Source organism: Microtus ochrogaster, chromosome 16, assembly GCF_000317375.1.
Source record: "Microtus ochrogaster isolate Prairie Vole_2 chromosome 16, MicOch1.0, whole genome shotgun sequence".
Classification (NCBI taxonomy): domain Eukaryota; kingdom Metazoa; phylum Chordata; class Mammalia; order Rodentia; family Cricetidae; genus Microtus; species Microtus ochrogaster.
This window is the reverse complement of record NC_022018.1, coordinates 49,458,119-49,481,137: the sequence shown is the minus strand read 5'-3', so window position 1 is coordinate 49,481,137 and position 23,019 is coordinate 49,458,119. Positions and strand designations below refer to the sequence as shown.

At 45.2% G+C, this 23,019-nt stretch overlaps 1 protein-coding gene across 3 annotated transcripts in view; it reads left to right on the top strand.

Moving 5' to 3' along the window:
* The window catches only part of Atxn1 (ataxin 1), a 380,515-nt gene that overhangs the window by 205,525 nt on the left and 151,971 nt on the right, over positions 1-23,019 (top strand). For all 3 annotated transcript variants that reach the window (XM_026783019.1, XM_026783020.1, XM_026783021.1), the window contains one exon: positions 7,310-7,373. The gene's annotated coding sequence lies outside the window, so the exon portion shown is untranslated. The remainder of the gene's footprint in view (positions 1-7,309; positions 7,374-23,019) is intronic.

The following is a 23,019-nucleotide window of genomic DNA, read 5'->3' as shown; positions in this document are numbered from 1 at the left end:
ATTATTCGAATCCTGGTATAATATAATGTTTATATTTTGTGTCTTTGTAAAATGCTCTTATCATCTTTCCACATCATTCTTTGCCCATCAGCATAAGTCTCTGCGTAGGGCAGAGGTAGCTCCAGCTAGTCTAACTTTGTTGCTGTATGTGCCACGTGATCTCCTGGGTGTACAGTGGGAAGAGGTTTGCAGTCTGATCTGGGGCCAACTCCTCCAGCCCACCGAATCTTGTTGACCTTTTAAAATTTATCTTGTTTTGATTATCTTGCTCCTGAGTAAGTACAGGGACAGATGTTTCAAAAAATGTCTCATAGCCTCCTAAAGAGACCTCGGGCTTCTTTCTGTGTATCACAACCTCCAAGGCATAAGGAAAACCTTCAGCTAGATAAAGATATCTCTCTAAAGCAGGGGCAAGAGCATGTTCAGGACTGTCTTGGGAAAGCTTGGACATAGCCTTCCTGGGAGAAGGCATAAATGATTCATAGGTAGTTTTCCATCAATCCAATACCCCTAAATTGTACAAATATTAAAAGTCTCCCAAGTATGGAACAAGTGGAGATGAAACCCAAAGGTGATGTGGCAGCCACCATGTGGCTCAGCTTTGCTGGGTCTTTGCCCAAGAGCTGTGCTGGCTTCATGACTTCTGCCATCCCCATCAGATATGGCTGTGCCGTTTGCTAATTAAGACATTTGTAAAAAGAAATTGACTGATTAATGACAGAAAAGGTCCTCAAAAAGCTAAGACAAGGTAAGAATCTAAGGCAGAATAAGTACCCGAGGGCATGGCAATGGCCCAGGGAATATTGTCACAGTGGAGCTCCAGCTAAGATGTCTACTGACCAGGGAGGTGCTGAGGGCTTGTTGAATTGGTGAGTATAAGTGCTGATCTATCCACACAACAAAGATAACGTGGGGGGGGGGGTCTGAATGCACTACCAAGCTCTACAGAGGCCAGGGCTTGGCTCTGGTGGCTTCTGCTACTTAATCAACATTGGCCAAATGTCTGTCACTTAATAACCTGATGACGTCACCCTCTCCCTTGCTAAAAGAAGTCATTTGTAAGCAAGGTTAAAGAGAGAAATCAAGAGTGTCATTTATGTTAAAGAAAGATATAACAAGATCGTGTGTACACATATATGTGTACATATGCCTATGATTTTGGTGGTGCCGCATGCCCACCATCTCAGAATTAGGGAGGTGGAGGCAGGAGGATCGAGAGTTCAAGGTCAATCTCTGTGACCACAGTGAGTTGGAGACGAGCCTTTCTCAGTCCTCTCTCCTCAAGACATGTGTCATTAATCAATCAATTAATTATTTCCCCAGCCTAACATTCATAATACCCCAACTTCCAAAATTTTTTGAGCACTGATATGATGCCAGGAATAGCGAATCACACACTTGACCTCCAGTGACAGTGTAATAATCAAGATTTCTGTCCCAGAGCTGGCTACATGAATGGGCTTTTTAGTTAATGTTCCTTTAAAAAAAATGCTCCCCAAATACCATTTCCAGCTTGAGTTTTAAATGGCAGTATTGGAAATGGAGTGTTGGTGGCCAAGAAGCCTATGAAGATGGCCTCCCTTGGTCAGTAGGACAGCAATTGTATCTTGGTGTGTGTGTGCGCGTGTGCATGTGCGCATAAGAGTCTTTATGTGTATCTGTGTGTGTCCATGTCTATGTGTGTATGTGTGTGCATCTGTAGGAGAGAGAGACAGACAGACACCGACACAGTTCCCTAAAAGCAGATCTCCACCACCACCGCATTTATTTGCAATCATCTTTTCCAGTTGAGACAAATTCCATAGTTTGGAAGTCGCCTTGTGAGATGCCAGTCACTTGTCTTACTCAAAGTCATCTTTGCATGCACACACCTCTTTATTTACGGTGCTGTGGAAACGCTTGCCTTCCTGCAGATTGTCCGGCATGTAGCACCAGGGCTGCACTGAGTGCCTAGGAAGTAGGAATCAAGACACAGATACTTTAAGCCTTAAACTAGCAGAGCTGGGCCATAATTTAAGGAAAGACTCACAAAATTTGACAGGAGCTATCAAAGTCCTTCTAGGACCATGCATGTCCTATAGCTTAGGGGATCTGTAAAAACAGACTTCAGTCTCTCCATGATTTAAATTTGTTTGCCTATATGCATGATTTTATTAGATGAGAAATACATAAGTAGTGTTTATTTACCCTGAGGTAAGAATTGAAAAAATTGAATGAACTAAAATTCATTGGCCAGCACCATGGCCAGTGTTCCCGAACTGCCACTGCTCTTCTGTATCCTTCGTGTTTGGGTTCTCAGCATTGCGCTTAGGTCAGATGAAAGTGTGCTCATCCGCCTCGCTCTGATGACTGGAGTAAAACGCTGATGGGGATCGTTTGGACCGCCTCTCCGCTGTTGATTGCATGCTTGTGGCTCATAATCAGAGTGATGCACAGTAATTGTTAGACTCCCTTGCCAGGGCTCCATTTTGTGCCGATGTAACTGTCAGCACTTTCGGCCCCGTTGTTCTGCCTGGAGAGCGCTTGCTTAGCACCCACTGGGCTGCTAAGGCAAGGAAGGCTCTTTGCTGAGCACCCTGGGTAAGTTCCCTGCCGCTGTTGTTTGCTTACCCTCAAAATAATGACCTGAGGAAGGACTGTCTGCCCACTTAGTGACAGCTGGCTCTTACTTTTTGTGTCTGTCAAAATGCTAGTGTGTGGAGACATGGCTATTAACACACTCACTCACTCACACACACACACACACACACACACACACACACACACACAATACAGGGAGCTAGAAGCTGAGCTTTCACCTTTGGTTATGAAACTGGTAAACTTAGCTTTGTCACATGTTCTTGAGCCTTGCTTTGCTCGTCTGTGCAATGGGCTAATAGAATTTACTAGTTGGAAGGCTTGGTTTGGGCTAGAAAGGAGAGTTAAACTTGGTCAGCAGAAACCAGCTGCTCATTCAATGGTAATAGCCAACGGTAAGGAACCTGATGCTTTCTCAGAGGATATAAGCTAATATGTCAGCTTTCTGTCACAATATCATACATCCCAGATGAGCAACTTATAAAGAGAGAAGGTTTAGGCTGGCTTGTAGTTTTGGGGGTATCAACCCATGATCAATCACCCCTTTTGGGGGGTCCTTTGGCAACTCAAAACATCATGGTGTGAGAACATGGCTGAGCTGATCGTGCTCACCTTGTAGCCAAGGAGTGAGGGAAAAGGAAGAGGAGGGTTCTGGAGTCCTCTTCTAGGGTATGTGCCAGTGATTTTTTTCTAGTTCCTGGCTCTTAAGACTCTATCACTTCCCAGTAGCATCACTCTGGAAACTGACCCTTCAACATGAGGGCCTTTAGAGGACATTTAAGGCCCAGAGTTCTGTACTTGCAAGATGGTGCTTCAAAGGTCCACAGCCTTGATGCTCACTTCAGCTGCGGACCAGCAGTTTCCTGTTGGTCAGAGGTAGATAACCGGGTGAGCATCTTAGGCTCGACATCAGCTTTACTTGGCTGGGTCTGCTGAGATAGGGTGTGTTATGATCCATCCTGTGTACCTTCCAAAGCATTTGAAGGGCACGTTGGAGGCGGCCCTAAGTCTATGTAACACTCAACTTTGAATGCACAAAAGGGCCACACTATACAATACACAGTGGGTCCTGACCATCTCTATTCTGTCCCTGAGAAAGCAAATTGAGCAAAGCAAAATTCCATCCCTGTTAGAAGTTCACTATAAACATCTTCCCAGCTCCTGGATTGTACCCATTGAAGACGTGTGGCAAGCAATTCAGATATTTCTCATGGCACAGCAAGTCCTAGTGAGTGTTATCAGAAAGAGGCTCTTGGGGGTTCCATATCTGAGCTCTTGTCTTTTTAATTCTGTTTTCTACATGGTCCAAGTAGCAGAGTGGAGGTCTCTCAGAGAGAAGGATCTGCCTCCATGAATTGTTGCTCAGATTGCATAAGCTGAAACCAACCACTGAAGGAAGATCTTATATTATTCACTTTTCTCTTTGCTGAGATCAAATACATGACAAGAAGCAACTTAAAGGAGAAGGGCTTATATTGGCTCACAGTTTGAGAGTATAGCCATTGCAGTAGGGAAGGCAAGGCGCATACTGGGAGGAGGGGTTTTGGTTGTGGCTGCAGGAGTGTAAGGCTGCTTGTTCATATCTGGGTGGATAAGAAAGCAGAGGAGGGAAACTAGGGGCTTGGTTGGCTTTCTCATTTTTAACCCTGTCATTCAATCCAGGACCCAGCTCATAGGATGGTGCCACCCACATGCAGGGTATGTCTTCTCCCCCAAGTTGACCCTTCTTGGAAAGTCGTTCACAGGAACACCATGACATTTCTTAGACCTGTGCAGTAGACAGTATGAATGATCCATCATCTGTCTCATCATCACTCTAGGGGACTTAGTCCATTGGCTCCCGCTTGTCATCTCCTGTGGACTCTGGTTTCACAAATAAAACTTTATTTCGCACTCGTGTGCTTCCCCAGATTATTCCAGTGTCTCGGTGTATGCATCCTTCTCCCCGCTAGGACCTCAGCCCCATGTCTTGCCTGTTGGTAGTTCCAGTTTCAGAATACTTTAATAAGACTGACTGCATTTATAACTGGAGGAGGAAATGTCTCCACACCCTCGGACATCTATAGGCTTATACTCACTCCTCTAGCCTCTCTCAAAATTGTCCTTTGTCTGAAACATAACTGATCATGGTTAGAGTTAGGGCACAGCCTTGATACCAGGAGGTGATCATGTGACCTGTGACGCATGTAACCACCTCGTATATGTTTTATCCAATCAACTATTCCCTATGAGAAAGAAATTATACCAAAGACACTGGCACTGTACAAATAGCCCCACGTTTTATACCTTCTTGTGGCTTCTTCCAATGTGATTTTCGTGGATTTTGAGCTCCAAATAATGTGGATTGATTTCTAGGGTCACTCAGAACTCTGCGGTATTCAATTCACTTTCTGAATCATAAATCCACTCCACCATGACTGGGGGAGAAACAGGGATATTTGTTTAGTGTTAGACTTATGATTTGCGACTTTAGTAAGCATGCCCACTGCCTGTCATCTCTAGTCCCCTATCAGCATCTTCTAGCAGCTCACTGGAAATTGTGAGCTATGATTTCATTTCCCATGGTATATGTGCCAGTTTGTATTCTTCTGAGCTCACCCACTCAAACCCAAACAAATTTTTGCTGTTAAAACTTACTATATTTAAGCAATCTGCCATTCCCGATCTTGAAAACAGAGGAGAGAAAGAAGATGTGTGCTGCCATGGTGTGCAGTCGTTTCTCATAACTATGGATACATGGGTGGATTCTGTATTTTCAACAAATAAGTATTTATTGCCTCATTCTCCCAAAGCGATACTCTTACAGTCCTTTCAAACTTCTTGATATGGGGTTAAGTAGTTCACTTAATGGAGTGCTAGCCTAGTATCCATGAGCCTCTGGGGTTGATCCCGCACTGAAAAAGCTGAGTGTGGTGGCCCATAATCCTAGCGTTGCTCTGGAGGTAGAGGCAAAAGGAGCTTTAATTCTAGGTCATCCTTGTCTACATACCAAGTTCGAAGCTAGCCTGGGCTACCTGATACCCTGTTTCAAAAAAAAATAGATGTAGATCCATTTATTGGCAACTAAAGAGGATTGCAGTATATCAACCGTAAACCATCAGTTGGCAAAATGATATGAATACCTTAAAAACATGTTAAACTAAATTACATATGTACACATGGGTTTGTTTCTTTTTCAAATGCATGTATGTATCGTGGGCATAGGGAATTAGGTAGCACGGAAGTGAAAATATTAATACTGGTTCTTAGTGGGAATTTTTCTGATTTCTGTTACTTGTCCCATCCCATCTATATCATGTAATTGTTTTATAGTAGACAGTTTTATTTTGTTCTTCTTTGTCTCATCAGATTGGAGGTGGGTGGGGAGGTCAACGCAGTGCAGCTACTTACATCCAGACAAATTCTAAAAGTCCCTCTCCAGCTCTCCTTCTGTTGCAGATACAAGAATGTGTTGCACTAAAGGGTAATCAAGGCCGTTCTTCTCATTGCCTCCCCTGCATGCCTAATGCTGCAGCAGGACCCACAGAGAGGCATGCAGCAGCTGGTAGCATCATTGGCATTAGGCAAATGAGGAAAACTCAGAGGGCTCTGGTGGCTGGAATCACTTAGCTAGGGGTGGTAGAGCTGAGAAGCACGCGTGGGCTGAGTCTGAACTTTATTTTGGAGGTCCTTGGTTTCTTCCTGTAGACCTCTTTGTCTGGCTTGAGGAGAAAAGGGTTCCTTGTGTGTGTATGCAGCTTTTAAAGATCTCGTCAGAGGCGTTGCTCATGTGTACCGGAGCCGACTGTTTGTATTGTCTCTGGCTATCTTTCCAGTCAGGCCTTTATCTTTTCTGCAGCCAGAGTCACATCTCAGATGTCCTAGCCTGGGACCATCTGACAGCACCAGGCCGTGGGTGTCACCTGAACATGAACCAACTTCTCTCAGGCATACTGAGGCAGGCCTTTCCAAGTATGAGACCCCTTTAGGCTGGGTCTCATACTTCAGTAAAATTCTCCACATGGCCTCATGGCTTCTTGGCCTTTCTCACCATTTGCTGACTCTTGAGAAAAGAACAGGAAGAGGTTAGGATGAAATCCAGATACTTGAGGATGGTGTGGAACCTGCTGGGTTAGCTCTGACTCACAGAGGTTAGTTCAGTGTCTCTGGAGACTTTGCCAAACAACCTTGAGCTGGAATGGAGCTGAACTCTTCTGCTCCCACTCCCTATCTGTCTCCATCATTCAGCCTTCCTATGGCCAGACACTTGCATCATCTTGGTTCTTTCCCACAGCTGGTTGGACCAGTCAGCACTTGCAACGCTATGGTCTCTGCCTGACATTACTCAGTGGGCTTAAGGAGCCTCCATCACGTCTTGCCAAGTCTGTGTTCCCATGCAAACCTAGTTACAGATGGCTGTGGGTCAAGGCTTAAGGGTATGGCATTTGGGAGAAAAAGACAAACTGCAGTGAATGAGGAAGGTGGGGAGTTTTAAAAGACCCACCTCAAAATATTTCCTATACACCGCAATGTACGCACCTTATCCTAACGGTCATATAACGCATGCTAAATAAACCACATATACCATGACTTTCTGTATATGATTGCTTTAAAACATCGTTAGCTTCATATCACCATGTGCATCTACTGACCACGAGTCTCCTTGCCCTCCCTGCTCACTGACCTGTGCTGATTCAGCAACTTGGCCCCCAGTTGTTTTTAAATTCTTTTTCTTTTCTTTTCTCTCTTTCAGTTTTCCAAAGAAATTAGACCAAAACTTTCTTCTTGAGAAGAAACCAACCTGCTGTTGGCAGAGGGTGAGTGAGCCTTTAAATGTACCATCTATTTTTGTTCATGTCAAAATGGTGTTTGATACCGTGAGGTTCCAAGATCAAGCGTTTGATAACAGGCAGGCTGGGGAAGTCTTCTCAAGCTTGGAGTCAAGAGGCTCTTTCTTTCTTCTAATTCATTTGCCCGGGTCCCTCCTAGAAAATAAGGTTTTTCCTCAGAGCTTTTGCTCGGCTGCTTCCTGCTGTCCCCAAGTCCCCTCTCGTGAGCTGCCCTCAAAGCTGTTATATCACTTGTACATTTCACAGAGAGGTCCGCAGTGAAAGTATCTTTCCTTCGGTGACTGGCCCATAGAGATAAGGCCATGGGCAAGGGGAGACTGTCTGTCTGGTTCACATGGCTGTGTCTCGTGAGTGCCATGAGAAAAAACAATCAGCTATGAGTAGTCCATGGGACCTCCCAGGCTATCTGGGGAAGTCCCTGTGTGCAGATGAGATATCTGGGATCCGGTGGGCTCCGAGAGACCTGTGACATCATAGACGCTAGCAGAGCCTACAGCGTGAGAATGGTGTTTGACTCTTAGCTGGTGGTCCTGAGGAGAGATGACTGTTTTTAACACACAGCTTATTTCCAAGAGGATAGATTTATTTCTATAATTTAATTTAACTAAAGCACTAATACAGTCATAATGGCCTGCTGTCCTAAAGAATATGCTGAAGTGGTGTTGTCTGGCTACGTAGTTGTCATGCAACCAAGCAGGATTGGCAGAGCAGGTGCCTCCAGAAACCATCAGATGTGGTCCTCATTGGCACTGACATATTTGCTCGGCTCTGCCTAGGAATATGTAAACAAATGTCTACTGGCCTCCCAGAAAGCAGCAATGACCTAGCAAAGAAAAAAAAAAGCACACAAAAGCAGTTAAGTGAACCAGTGACTTTGTTGGGTTAGGGAAGGTAAGAAAAGGGGTAGATAGAGGAACACAGGTGATTCTGGGAGCAGTGCCACCAAAAAGTCACCCCAGTGTGGGTGGACAACACAAAAGCTTCATCCACGGAGCTCCCTGCCCAGCTACCTGAGAAGTCTTTCTCACCCAGCAGGTTTTTGCTCTTTATCTAATCTGGCAGAGGAACCTGTGAGTTCTGTAAGTTTAGTGAGCATCCTGTACCACTGACTCTCCCTCCACTTTGAGGGCACCATTTCAACTCAGATAAAATAGCTGCATAAGTGCATGTCTTCCTTCATGCCCTTTCCAAACCACTGCCTTTGTCGTGCCGTGTTGTCGCGTGCTGAGACTGGTTGGCACCTCTGTTTTGCAGCTAGGAGCCAGCATGAGGCTGCTGGTTACGTCATATTTACAGTCCGTAAGTAGAGAGAGATGAATACCATTGCTCAGCTCAGTCTCCTTTATATTCAGTCTGGATATAAAGCTGTGCTCCCCATATTCCAAGTGGGTCTTCCCTCCTTGGTTAAAACTTTCTGGAGATGTCCTCCTAGATATACTCAGAGGCGTGTCTCCTGGTTGGTTTTAAATCATGTCAAGTTGACAATCAATACATACTCACAGAAAATGCATATATATGTATGCAAGCATGTGTGTATGTATGTGCATATGTATGCATGTATTATGGTGGACACAAAGCTGTGTTGTTCTCTGCAAGATCCAAAGATCTTTCTAGAATTAGACTGTTGATTAGACTAAACGTAAAAGACAACAGAGAGTAGAAATGGCGAACTCTGTGTCTACACTGTATTATTCTTTGGGTAAAGAATGATATTGTAGGCAAGGATCTAAGGCCAAAGACAAAACAAACAACACGAGATAGAGGGACCCCTGTAGAGGCAGGATCCCTGGAGCTTATGCAGTACACTTGCAATGACTTGATCCTGTGCTGGAATCATCAGTAGTTTGATCTTGACATTCAATAAAATATCATAAGCCACTTGTTCTTTGCCAATTAGAGGCAAAGTAAGTTCAAACTGAAGCCATGAGAGTTTTGTGGGGGTTGGGGGAATTTTTAACCTAAGAAGAAGCATGAGGCTGTGGTGTAGCTCAATACCGTAGTGTGTACTGGGCATCTACCCAACACCAAGCACAACAGTAACAATTCTCCTGACAATACTTAATTCATTTGGGGTACACAACATTTGGAACCTCTTTTCCTCATTGTCCAAGGTTTTCTTGCTTACTTCATTTTGTTTTGTTGGGTTTTTTTTTCCTAAAATAAAACTACCTTTTGAATGAAAAAAACAAAAAAACAAAAAACGAAGTAACAATCCAAAGCAGACCAGGGACTGGCCCCACTTCTACTTCCACCCGTGGAACATGAGTGGCCGAGTTCTCTGTCTCTCTGTGTAGAGGGCTGGAGCTCTGGAGCGATGCTGCGCTCAATTTATAATGGCACTTAACATAGACGGTGTCCCTTTAAGGGAAATCCACTGGAGTGCTCTTGCCAGCACTGAGATCTTATTTGCTAAAGGCCAAATGGCAGTGGCATGTATTGGTTCCATAGCAACATGTCTGTGCAGCCAGAAAAAAAAAAAATGCTTGCAGCAGCAGCAGCCAGTGTGTCCCAGGCAGAGCCAGTATTGCCGCAATGCCTTCTTCATTTCCCCGCCTATCTCCCCCTGCCTCTTCCCTTCCTGGGGCCTTTGATAGTGTGGGGAATCTGCACTTTGTCATCCTTGTTATCTAGCTCTGTTGTTAACACTAGCCTGTGTCCTTATCCAGCCTGGAACTGGGTGAAGAGGAAGGCAGTGCCCCTGATCTCACTCTTCAGCAGAGCTGAGCACCTCCCGGCCTTAGTGCTTGAGAGCATGCAATTTGTGCATTGCCTCATCTCTAAGGCAGCATAGCTCTGTCATAAGGACATGGCAAGGCCTGAGATTCCCATATATGACAGTCACCTCCTCCTGGCTGGAAGGTGGGCATTGACAGAGAGACATGTGTGATCCAGAGAGCTCATGTCAGATGCTGTGGACCTGTGTAACAGGAACAGTGGGGCTATACAAAGAAATATGGTACCCCTTCCTCTCCTTACAGAAGGTTCCGCTAGGGGCGCAGATTCTGACTGCAGTTCCATCACTGCTCGGCCCTTGGAGTTTTTGAATGTCTCGATAGTCTTCGTCTTTCACATCTGTTGCAAACACGCTGGTTTAGGCTGATGCTTCTGCTAAACTCTGGAAGCAGCAGGGTCTCATACTACAGCCCAAGCTGGCTTGAGGATTACTGTGTAGCTGTCCTAGTTTCTTTCCCATCGCCATTATAGACGACTCTGACAAAAGGAACCTAAGGAAGGAAGGCTTTATTTGAGCTCGCAGTTCAAAACAGAGTCCCTCCTGCAGGGAAGGTAAGGGCTTGTGTGCTTGCAGCAGCTGGTCCCTTTCCCTCTGCAATCAGAGAGAACAGTGCACACATGCATGCATTTTGATGGTCGGTTGGCTTCCTTCGCATCATACAGTGCTCCTCAATCTGTGGGTTGACCACTTTGGGAGGTCAAACAACCCTTTCACAGGGGTCGTTTGTCAGATATTTACAATAGGAGTCATAACAGTAGCAAAATTATTGCTATGAAGTAGCAATGAAAATAGTTGTGGTCGGGGTCAGCAGAATATGTGGAATATATTGAAGGGTCTCAGCATTAAGAAGGATGAGAAGCACTGACTTTATACAACCCAGGATCTCCTGCCCCGGGACTAATCCTATCTATAGTCAAGATGCATCTTCCCACATCAATTAATCAAGACAAAGCCCCACACGAATATCCAAAGGTCTACCAGGTGGTTCTATATTCTACCTAGTTAGCAATGAACACCATTGCAGTAGCACAGACTGACTTCAAATCTGAGGACGTCCCATGTCAGCCTCCCAAGGGTTAGGGTCACAGGTATGTGCTATTGCCCCTAACCTCTGGAAGCATCTTCAAAGACTTCTGCCATCCATTTGCCACCCACCCTGCGTTTCTTCCTTTGATTACTATCTCTTTGCAGGATGTCTGGGCATCTTTCTAGACTGAAAGGAAGCCTTTTAATCTTAAAATCAGTACATCTCTTCCTCCCCCACACCCATGGGCTTTCTTCCTAAATTTTTCTAATGCAAGGAGCCTGGTGGGTAGTCCTCATCCTCATCCCATCCCATTTGTTCATGATGACATCATAGTCTCATCCTGTCACCCAAAGATTGTGATGTATGTATGTAACTATATCCGTGTATTCATTTACACTTTTAAAGAAAATATCCATTTTAGAGACTCTTGCTGTGTATTTTTAAATGTGGTGATAAAGCCACAAATCAGGAGCATCCAAGGACTTCACTCTTCCCCTCTTCCCATTGTGGAGACTGACCACAAGACCTGTCCTGTGTCTCACACTGTCACAAAGGTAAGCCTTTTTTTCCACCCCACCCCCAGCACTCAATGTCACAGCATTTGCCTTTGGGGCCACATCTCTCAGTCTAGCAGTTGTCTTTGGAGCCATTAAATCAGAGATTTGAAGGGGCTTCATTAAAGTGACAGGCTTGATAGATTAGGATAGCGATTCCTAATTTAGTTTTGAGGCCTGTTGGGAAAGGAGATGATGTGAAAACTTTTATCTTAAAAGAGTTAAAGGAGTTTTCTTTCTGAGCTCTGAGTCAATGGAAATAAGATAGGTGGAAGCCAGAATTTTTATGCTGCTGATAACAGTTATAGAGTGGGTGCCACCTGCCTAGTGCCCTGTCCTTACTGTGGCCCTTCGTATTCATAACGGGAACCATTTTGAGTCAGCAGAGCCCTGTCCGTGCAAAGAAGAAAGAGGTCAAAGTTTGCATTGATTGCCCCCTACCCAGTGGTATCTGCTTTCCATCCAGGGGAGGCTGGGGCCACATTTGGTTCCAGCCTCAGCCGGGTAGCTCACTCCCCACCCTTGGAGAAGAAAAAGGCAGAGTGAAGGGCCAGGGAAATGTATAAGATGGGTGTGGGGATGGGGTGCTACGGCTCTGTGAACATTTTAGCCTCTACCTCCCAATTGATCAAGGCAGACCAGCTCGTGCTCCCTGCCTGTGAGAGCCTACCCCCTTTACCCAGTCTCATAGTTCCTGTGTTTGCTGTGTGTGTTCAGGGGGCCGGTTAGTCTCCTCTGCTCAGGAACCACAAACACCATGGCAGGTATACAGCAGCCTGTTGGTCTCTACAATGCTTACCCCTGAATTTGGAGAGAAATGAAGGGAAAGGAGGGAAGAGAGTTGGAGGGCGAAGAGACGAACTCTGAAAGTCACAGCCAAGGTCACAGCCTTCACGACACCTTAGACTAGTTGAAGAGGCAAGGCATGATTAAAGGTAATATTAAAGGCATGAAAAGGAATAAAAGGCAGTCGATTGCAGAAGTGTCACTAGGTGTTATGCGCAGATTCATTGCCAAACGCATGATAATAGAGCGAATGGAAGCTATTGTATTAGTCAGGAAAGGATACAGTTTTGTGTCAAACAGTCAATCCTAAGATCCTGGTGGCTTCACAAAGCAGCGGTTCATTTTTTGCTCATATCATGTCATGTAAGTGGTGTCGTTCCTGGGTGATTGTCCCCTGGGCATTGCAGATATTTCTTCTGATCATCTATGGGCCTTCTACCAGAAAGGGACCAAAACTGGAGACTTGTTTACACAATTCAAAGGCTGAGCATGGAAGGTTCACTCATCATCTGCTGAGCGTTGAATCTCTATTTTGAGATATCTCACTGTGTCCCAGGCCAGTCCTCTGGGACAGTAGGTACTCACGAAATATGTGTAGGGTGACAGAATGGATGAACATAGGCGTGAATTGACACTTGCTTCTGGAAGAATCATAGCAGTTGTGGGCTTGGTAAAGTGAGGCCTGGCTCAAAGATACTTAGTAAAGTTAAAAGTACTAATATAAATTGCATGGCTAATGTTGGTTAATTAGCCATGGTGACTCGCTGATCATAAGGACATGGGCAAATTAAACCCAAGTTAATTTGGGGTTTAAAATTAAAGTCCTTGATAAAGGACTAGCCCTCGGCACTCCATCCTTGGTCACATCAATGTCTAGATAGTCCAAGGCTCAACTCCTTGTGTTATGTGTTCCCAGCTTCTCTTTAGAAGGAGCCTTGCGCCTTCTGAATGAGGCGGAACTCACCCTCATTTCAGAAACTTAATTCAGTGAGGTTAAGTTGTCCAGAATGTTGTCATGGTTCCATTCACACTGCATCACCTCCGCCACCATCAGGTCATCTGACACATGTGCATGCCTCCTGGGGACCTTCAGTTCTTTTGGGGAGACCTTATGAGGGGGCCCACCCTTGTGCAGAGCAATGCTTGAGTCACCATGGAAAGCAAAGAGTTCCTGGGGAGAAAGAAAAACAGTGCATTGCATGCAGCGGACCTGGAGGCTCTGCTTCCTTCTCTGATACCTGCCTCTTTCCATGTATTCATCTGGCCCTATGTAATATCTTCATTAAAACAACATCAATGAATGGGTTTAGGAGATGGATCAGTGGTTAAGGTGCTTGTTGTGCCAACACAAGGTCCAGAGCACAGAGCCCCAGAACCCGTGTGACTGTCATGTGGGTATGATAGTCCACCTATAATTTTAGTGCTCAGAAGGCTGAACAAGCTGGCAAGGTATACTAGCTTTATTTATGAGCTCAATAAAGTGGTGAGTGATCAAGGAGAACCACTAATATCAGCCTCCACATACACGCACATGAGTACACCCATACACATGCATACCCATGTGGATATATGTGTACGTGCTATCACACAACACACAAATATATGAGAAAAAAGTGATAAACCAGAGAGCTAGTCCCTCAAATTCTATGAGCTGCTCTATCAATTATTTGATGTATGTATGTCATAGTATGTAATCGTTGATGTGTGTATCATAGTGTTGTTTTAACTTCTTCTTGCTGTTGTTAGACTGTATTTATAACAATGTCACTTGTAGTTGAGGCACTCTAGAAGAATCTGAAGACACCCTTGCACTGAGGCAGGGTTCATCCTTAGTCTTTCCATTCTTTCTTCCTTCTAAACTTTCCAAGGGTTAGGGTCAAACTCTATCATCTGTCTATGTATGTATGTATGTATGTATGTATGTATGTATGTATGTATCTATCTATCTATCTATCTATCTATCTATCTATCTATCTATCTTCTATCATCTATCACATATCTATCGATCATCTATCTATCTATTGTCTATCTATCTTTCTTTCTATCTGTGTGTGTCTGTGTAATGTGTGCGCATGTGCATCTAATGTGTACATCTACATCTATGTGGAAGACCAAAGGTCTAAGTCAGTGTCTTCTTCAATTGCTCTCTACCTCATTTTGCAGGGGGAACAAGATATCTTGCCCAGCCTGGAACTCACTGATTTGGTTAGACTGGGATGGCCAAAAAGCCCATCATTTTCCTGTCCCCACGTCCCCAGCAACGGGGTTACAGACTCACACCACGGGTAATGAGGATCTAGAACCCAGTCCACATGCTTAAATAGCAAGTTCTTTACCAGCTGGGCCATTTTTATCTAGTCCCTGGACTCTAGGGCCTAGAGCCAGATTTTAAGCCAGCAACAGAATTGTCTAAAGTCCCAGCTCCATCCTGGTCTTCTAGTGGAGATAGGATAGCTTGAATATGAGTAAGGAATTAAAACCCCAAATGAGGCTGCTGAGTCCATACGCTGGTGGGAGGGCCCTCTGGCCACCACGAGGAGATCTGACCTACCCTAGGGCCTCTAATCAGCTGTGACCTCCCCATGGCTCTGTGGAGTGACTGACAATGTCTTGCTAGGTGGTGAAACCTTACAAGCCAGCAATGCTTTTCCCTGTTAGTTAGCAGTCATTTGGGCCTGACAAGTTGGAGCCAGTTCTGATCAGGCAGAAAGGAGAAAAAAAAATGATATTATTTGGTGGGCGAGAAGAAGAATGGATACATTCTCAATTTTCTCTCGGAAGCTGAGTAATTATGTCACTTTTATAGATACCTCTTCCTTGTGGCTAAAGACAGTCTAATCAGAGAGGCCAACGTTGTACTTGTCACCAATACAAGGCATCAAGGAGTCGGAGGAAATGCCTGAGTTCCCTGGGATCCTAAGTGTGTGCATCCCCAAAGTTGCTTTGCCCTGGATACAGGAGAGAGTGTGAGCAAAAGGTCTGGAAAGGGCCCTCCTTACAGGCTCCCTTCCCTCTCTCTTCATGGGGTCTGAAGGAGGTGCCTCAGAACACCTGGGACAGAGGACGGCTGCGAGGTCTTTGTCTCCTGCCCTCTAACGCCCTTGGTGCCCTTGTTGGTCAGCCCTCCCTGCTCACTCTGTCTGCTGCTCTTCATGAAGGCTCGGTTCTTCACGAACATCAAAGTGTGCACCCTTCTTGATGTGGAAGACAAATGGTATTGTTGGTCATTTCCGTCCTTCCCGCATACCCGTAAAACCACTTGACTCTGTGTGTGTGTGTGTGTGTGTGTGTGTAAAATTCCTTTGAAACAACAAGATATTCAGCGGCCTCTATTCCGGAAGAGGAGGTGTATACTTGAACAGACAGGCGAAACTATTTATGGATTGTTGTGTATTGTGTGGAAGGGAAGAGGCGGAAGTCAGCTTTTATGTTCTCTTCCTCTCTCCCTATAGGTTCTTGCTAGTACTAGAGACGTTCAACATTTCGACTCTCAAGTAACAGCCATACCCATTTGATGTACTCTGCCTAGAAAAGAAAGCTGGAATAGGCTTTGGCGTAAGCTAACCAAAGAACCACGGGGTTTTGATCACTTCCCATTAGCGTAGACATGCATCTCTGTCCTGACGGACTTCGCTGGAGGGAACATCCCCTGTTTAATATGACTACACATGTTACTGTGTGTTTCACGTGTCTTCTCAACTCCAGAGCTGAAGGAGTCACATGTGAAGGAATTCTGCATGCCCCGAATGTTTCCCCAGCCATTGCCCAAACATCAGAGAACCTGTTCCAAAAAGAGAACCCCAATAGATATTTCCCTTCGAAAGCCTTTGGCTTCAACAATGAGTCCCAGGAACTGCTCACCCACATTTTTCTAGGTGATCCTGGGTTAAAAGAAACTTGAAGGCAAAAAGTCCACGTCACCACAGCCGCGCACAAATTCCTAGAGGCTGCAATGTGTCCGGCTCTGGTCAGAGGGTGAGGGTGGCAGACACAGTTTAACGTCACCCGCACTGTCTTTAAAGTATAGTAGGCTGCTTCTGACTCTGCCTCCTGCCCAGGAAGCAGGGGGTATGAACCGCGGCTTATTGCTCTCAGCTGGTCTCGGCAAAAGTCATCAAAGAGAATCTTTTAAGTGTTTAGAACCTGGAAACACCAGTTCCGTTTGTTTGTTTTTCACTTAGCATTTGAAAAATTGGTGTGCCTACGACATTGCCTTGGGGGTGTAGGGTCCTGGTTCGGACAGTGCTGGAAACAGCAAGATGGCTTTGCTTTGAATTTGAAATGCATTACTTTCTTTGAATGAAGGTGTGATCTATTTTTGCATCTATTTATGTGGTTTAGAGTAAATTCTGTAGCTCCAAGTCATGGGAACAAATGGGGTGTCTTCTGGCAGTTATATACAGACTCCTCAGACATGATGCTTTATGGGAAAGGGGACATTTGGCTTTTTTAAGATCCCCACGGTGAGGCGAAGATGAGGGCAGCCAGCTTGGCCCCTGGCTACCTAAGGATATCCTACCTCATTATTAAACTCTGGGAAGCCTGCAAAGATTAAGAGTCTGGGTAAGGGAAAATATGTGGGCGGGGTGGGATCAGAGCCCGGCCATTATCTGCTAAGGTACAGAAGGAGCCAAGCTACCTGACAAGTCACCTGGTTGCTAAGGCAACCAGTAAAGGAGTGTTGTGACTTCGAACTGAGCATCAGTCTCTTCGTCAGCCCTAAATCCTGTTCTTAGTTCTTCTCAACCTAGTTCTTATTTCTCGTGCTTCCTGAGGGGAAACACCCTTTATACGCCGGAGGCCCTGTCTATTTGAATAGAGACCTCTAGCAGGCTAGCTGGAGGAGGCTGCAGAACCTTCATTTGGTTTTATATCTAGCTTGGTGCTCAGGGAGGAAAGAGGGTGAAGGCTGTAGATGTCTGAAGGATCAGAATTGAGCGTGCTGAAGGATTATTCTATGTCAACACCTGGTCCTGCAGATACCGCGGTATGAGGTCTCCCCCTGAAATAGCGGCTGTATTAAGACCCAAAAGGGCGTGTGATTTAGGCGTGAGTCTCTAGCCTGGCTATGAAAGGGTGCGAACACGGGGGGGGGGCTGCCCTTTACACACACATGCCTGGTGTCCTCTGTTTGCAAGAGGGAGGTCAAGATCATCTTAGTCACAGGTTAATGACCTCTAGTGGCCAGCTCTCGAATGTGCCCTCGGAGGACTTTTAGGCTTCTCCATGTTGCCTTTAATCACACAGCTGCTTTACAGAGGAGCATGTGTCGTATTGTGTCCATGTTGCCAGCTCAGCCTGTGAAATGTTTGTTGTATGTGCATGGGGGTTTCAACAGGAGCCCTGAGATTTCTGTAGATTGTGTCAGTGTGGGTGTGCACGTTTGTAATCACAGCACTAGTGGGCAGAGACCAGTAGAGCCCTGGAGCTTGACAGTCAGCCAGCTTAAGCTCCAGGCTAGAAAGAGATTGTCTTTCAGAAAACAAGGTAGATGGGTCTAGAGAGATGGCCCAGCAATTAAGAGCCCACTCTGTTCTCGCAGAGGATCTTGGACCAGCCTTGGGCAGCTCACAGTCACCTTTAACTGCAGCTCCAGGGGATCTGATGCCCTCCCTGGCCTCCCCTGGCACTTGCACCCATGAACATAAACTCTCATACAGACACACACATACACAGGTGTACACATACAAACTAGGGACTTAAACTTCCTGATCACATATATGTGTTTGAAACCGTACATATCCTTTTTAGAAACACCTCTTCATTCTGCTTTCATATGAAGCAATGTAACTGTGGCCCTTAGCTATAAAGCCATCCCTTTTTTCAACCTTTGAACCATTTTGAGGGTCATCCCAACCCCATTCCAGAGCATATCAGCGTGATGCCCATCTGTACGGCTGGAGTTACCATGTATTTTGAGTTGATGTTAGATGCTATTAAGAAAACATTTGCCCAAGCCACAAGTGCCCACTTCTTCGTTTACCCCTGAGATGTGTTGCTGCCTGTCACAATTAGCACAGGCACAAGTTCCAGGAGACATGGTCAGTGAGGGGGTCGCTCCATAACATTAGACTGAACTGTATCACTAAGAATTTCTTCACTGTGCCTACACTGAGTATGGTTTTATTTCTCGTGCATCTTAACCAGTGACTTTTGAAAGCACTCTGTAAAGATACCTGTTTTATTTATAGTGACGTCAAGTACTTGTGATTGTGAGAGTCATACTCTCAGAAATAATTACTAGGTAAACTTATTTTCTTTCTTTAATAAGAACAAGCAGTACAGCCAGGTAACTTTTTTAAATATATGAGACCTAAGGGAGACGGTTTCCATAAACAGTATTATGTTGGTCAAAACGGAACGCTTACGAGAGCAAGAAATCACATGATAGTCTTTATAAGATCTTAAAACATTAAGGAGATGAAGGTTTTTATGGTGGTTGCAAGTGAGAAATAAAAACCTTCTGCTACCCTATCTCCGACTGAGATGTATATCAGCAAATGACCTTGTCTTGGGAGAGGAATATAAACAGAGGCCTCAATGCAGTAAAGTCCTTCAACAATGAGGATAACAAGCCAGTTCTCCTGGACGGTTGAGAATTGGGTAAAAGAAAGTATGACAGATTCCCCCACTCTGCCGCGATGTTAACAGCTTCTGAGTCCTATCAGGCTCCCTAAACCGAGGTTCTTCCAGGAGCCTCCACAGAAACAAAGGAAGAGAGTGCCCATCTCACGACTTTCACCTGGGAATCCCAAAGTGATTTACCCACACGAACTGATCAATTCTCCTAACACTTCTGGAAATGACGTTAATATCTTTGAACTCATCACATAAATGGAGCCTGTGTTTTCCAGGGAATTCAAATGTCTTGACTGTGATTGAATGAGGAGTGAAGAGACGAGTTAAAGCAAAGATTGTCTTTTTTCTGAAATGCCACCGGTGTGGTGCCGGGATCTACACGCGATCTGAGGGCTCTGAAGGAGGGAGGTGAGAGGGTCCCTTGGCTTTGCTTATGCGAGCATATTAAATAGGATCCCACCAGAGACAGATCATTAGACCTCCCTCATGTGACTCTCCTCGAAAGTGCTCCCTTTGATTTAGTGTGGAATAAGACAATGAGCTTGAAGTCAGGCTGTCTGCTTTGTGTCACCCAGGCGAGGAGTCGCAGCTTGTGGTTTTGCAGAGAACAAGCTCCCACCAATGGCCCAATCTCTGAGGCTGCCCTAGGAATGGTTCCCACTTTGGGGGACTTCCAGTGAATGATTTCCCATTCCCGTGTAACTCTGTCTCTAGTAAACCACATGCCAAGATTCTCTACAAGTTCAGCGCTGAAACCAGAGCGCACTTGGCCTGGGTCTCTCCTGGATGGACGGGTGCCGGATGGAGAGAAAAGAGACACTGCAGAAAGTGAACCGTGTCTTGTGGGAGGAAAGGGACACCGGGATATTTATTGTAGCATTGTTCGCCATTCCTTGGGTTTGCGGATACAGGGGTTTTTACAACTCATTTTGGTCTGGCATGTGAAGCAATGCAAATATCAGTTGCATATTTAAGAGATGGATGGGGGCTGAGGAAATGGCTTCTAAATAAGAGCTTGCTCCATAGGCATGAGGACTGTTTGCTTCCGTAGACCTGGTGTTTAAAGAAACTAGGTGTTGTGATATATGCTTAGAATCCCAGCCCTAGGGAGGCAAAGTCAGGTTGGTTCCTAGTACTCACTGACTGGCCAGCCTTAGCCTACTTGGCAAATTCTGACCAATAGAGAGACCCTATCTTAGAATAAGCAAGTTGGTTGGGACCAGAGGAGCAGCACCCATCCAAATTTTTCTCTGACCTCTAAACTTAAACACACACACACACACACACACATACACACACACAACCACACACTACATACCTGCATATCTGTCAACACACACATACACACATAAACAAGATAAATGGGGCTGGCATATACATCACTCAGGAGTAGAATGCTTACTAGACATGCATACGGTCCTGGGTCAGTCCCTAACACTGCAAAGTAACGATGATAAAAGGTAAACAAGCAAACCCACCACACTTGAGTTCTCCATATCCTTTATCATGGCAACCTTAACTGGCTTGATTTACACGGGAGTCCCCTTAAGCGTGCTATTGAACAGGAACATCCTAATCATACCCGCAAGTCACGCCCAGCGCAGTATTTCAGGAAATTAATACTGAGGAATTATCAGCTGGAGTGGGTTTTTTTTTTTTTCCTTGTCGGGACAAAGACTGCTTTTTCAGAAAGTCTGGCTTGTGTTCATGCTAATCAACCCTCTTCTTTATCACAAGCGGATTATCTCATTGCTGCCTTTCACATTCTCTCTTACTAGGCTGCCTGGGTGCTTAACCTCCTAAGTACTGTCTATATGCTTTCTTTCCTATATTAACTGTTTAAGGTTTGGATTAACATCCTGACATAATAGCAAATCTGCAAAAATTAGTACGGGTGCCAAGCCTCTCTACCCAAAGCCCCCACCCATAGGTACCTAAAAGCAAGTGTGGTATATGGGGCTAGCTGGTTAATCCAGGTTAGTCAGAAAGCCTGACATTTGGGTTATACATGGTGCTTCTTACAGGCAAGGGAGAAGTGATTTTTGCCTACCTGTGCCCAGCTGAGGGGCAGAAGTTTATTTTAATTTAGTTACTTTGTCTATTTGAGGCAGCCTAAGTTGGCCTTGAATTCCTTATATAAGTGGGGATGATCTTGAATTTCTGATCATCTTGCCTTCATCTCCAAGTGCTGGGGGTACAGACTTGTGCTACCCTCCCAGTTTCAGTTTTGTGTGTGTGTTTGTGTGTATGTGTTGCTCAGGTGAACAATGATGGGGATTGATCCAGGGTTTTACGCATGCTAGGCAAGCGTTCTACAAACTAAGCTACATCCTCAACATCCAAGCTTTCAGTGGAGTCTGGCTAAACTTCTTCAGTGGCCCAGGTTTCCTTTGGGGGTCACATGCTGCTGTGAGTTAGAAAGTGATTATCTCAGCTGGAAGACAGAAGTAGAAAGGAAGTCAGGGAAGTTGAAGCTGAATCACTGAAGACAGGGGGAAGTACGCTCTCCTGGTCTATAGGACATAATGAGTTGGTCCAGGAAGAAACAGGCTGGTTTGATTTTGCTTCTTACTGCTATGTAATTTTGAATATGGGTAGCAGTAGAGAAATTTGGGGGAACAGTTTCTATTACACCTAGTACTGATGTCCAGGTCATCTGCTTCCTTCTGCCTGTGTCTTTCCCTCTGCCAAAACAATTTGCTGGCCTTTTCAGGTCATTTTCCTTCTTTGTTTTGTGTCTACATAAGATTAAAGACACAATCATTGTGAGCAAACGTAAGAACTATATGACAGCCTTCCTTGATTTTGGGGGCCACCAATCATGATAAGATTGACTGGAATTTTAATGATTAGTTTCCTAGCATGGGGGCGGGCATTACTCCTCTTCTGTATGTTTGTCATATGTAAAAGGAATCCTAGTTTCCACGGTGCTAAAATGAGCGAATCATGTGACCTAGTAAACAAGCTATATGTGCTGTCTAAGTAGTTGTTGCATGCCTTTTCCTGGGGAAACATGAATAAATGAGTGTGTGTCTGTGCACTCCAGAGGGGTCACAGTGAGCAGTGAGTGACCAAAGATGCACTTTTGCTCAAGTCCAGCTCAGTGAGCCGGTGAGTCCATTGGTGTGACTCCCAGAACAAGAATGACTCCAGCCAACCCCAGCGTAAGAAATGACTCCTCAGAACCATATCACTTACGTCCCCCTACAATCCGCAGACAGATTCAGCAGGGTCTTCTCTAGAGCTTATTTCTGCTCATGAGACCCCACCAAGGGGACCACATATGTCTCCTAGGTTTCCCGAAGTTCTAGATCTTCTAAGCTGGCTTTCTCCCTCGGGGAGGGAGTGTTTCATCTGGAAGGAAACAGCCGCATTCCAATGAGACCGTTTCACACAGGTTTTGCTACTTAAAAGGCAATGCTTTCTGGGAGGCCCAAGAATTCTCAGGGGTCAAGGCTTGATCTCTGATAATCCACAGGACCAGTGATCAGTGAGGATTTAGGAAAACAACACAGAAAACTCACTCTGCGTAACCCAAACTTCTAGCTAATCACGAAGCTGGAGCAGGCAAGTTTCATTAACCACACATTTCAACCACATTTCTCAATAAAGGATGTGCAAAGTGTGGGTGAGAGACACAATATGTACACTGAGCGGGACCAGAGGGAAGCAAATGTCTGGTCACCACGCATTCTGATTCTTATTGGGAATACCTTTAGACATGTTTGTATGTTCAAGAGTTGCGGTTTTGCCAAGTGGGAAGTTCTGGACTAGATGCTGTTGATGGTTGTACAGCACTGTGAATGTGCTTTGGGCCACTGAACTGTGCGCTTCAACTGGTTGTGATGAGGCTGGAGGAGACAGCTCAGTCGATAAAATGCTTGTCACACAAGCAGGAGGACCCGAGTTTGGTTCCTGGCACCCACATAAAAA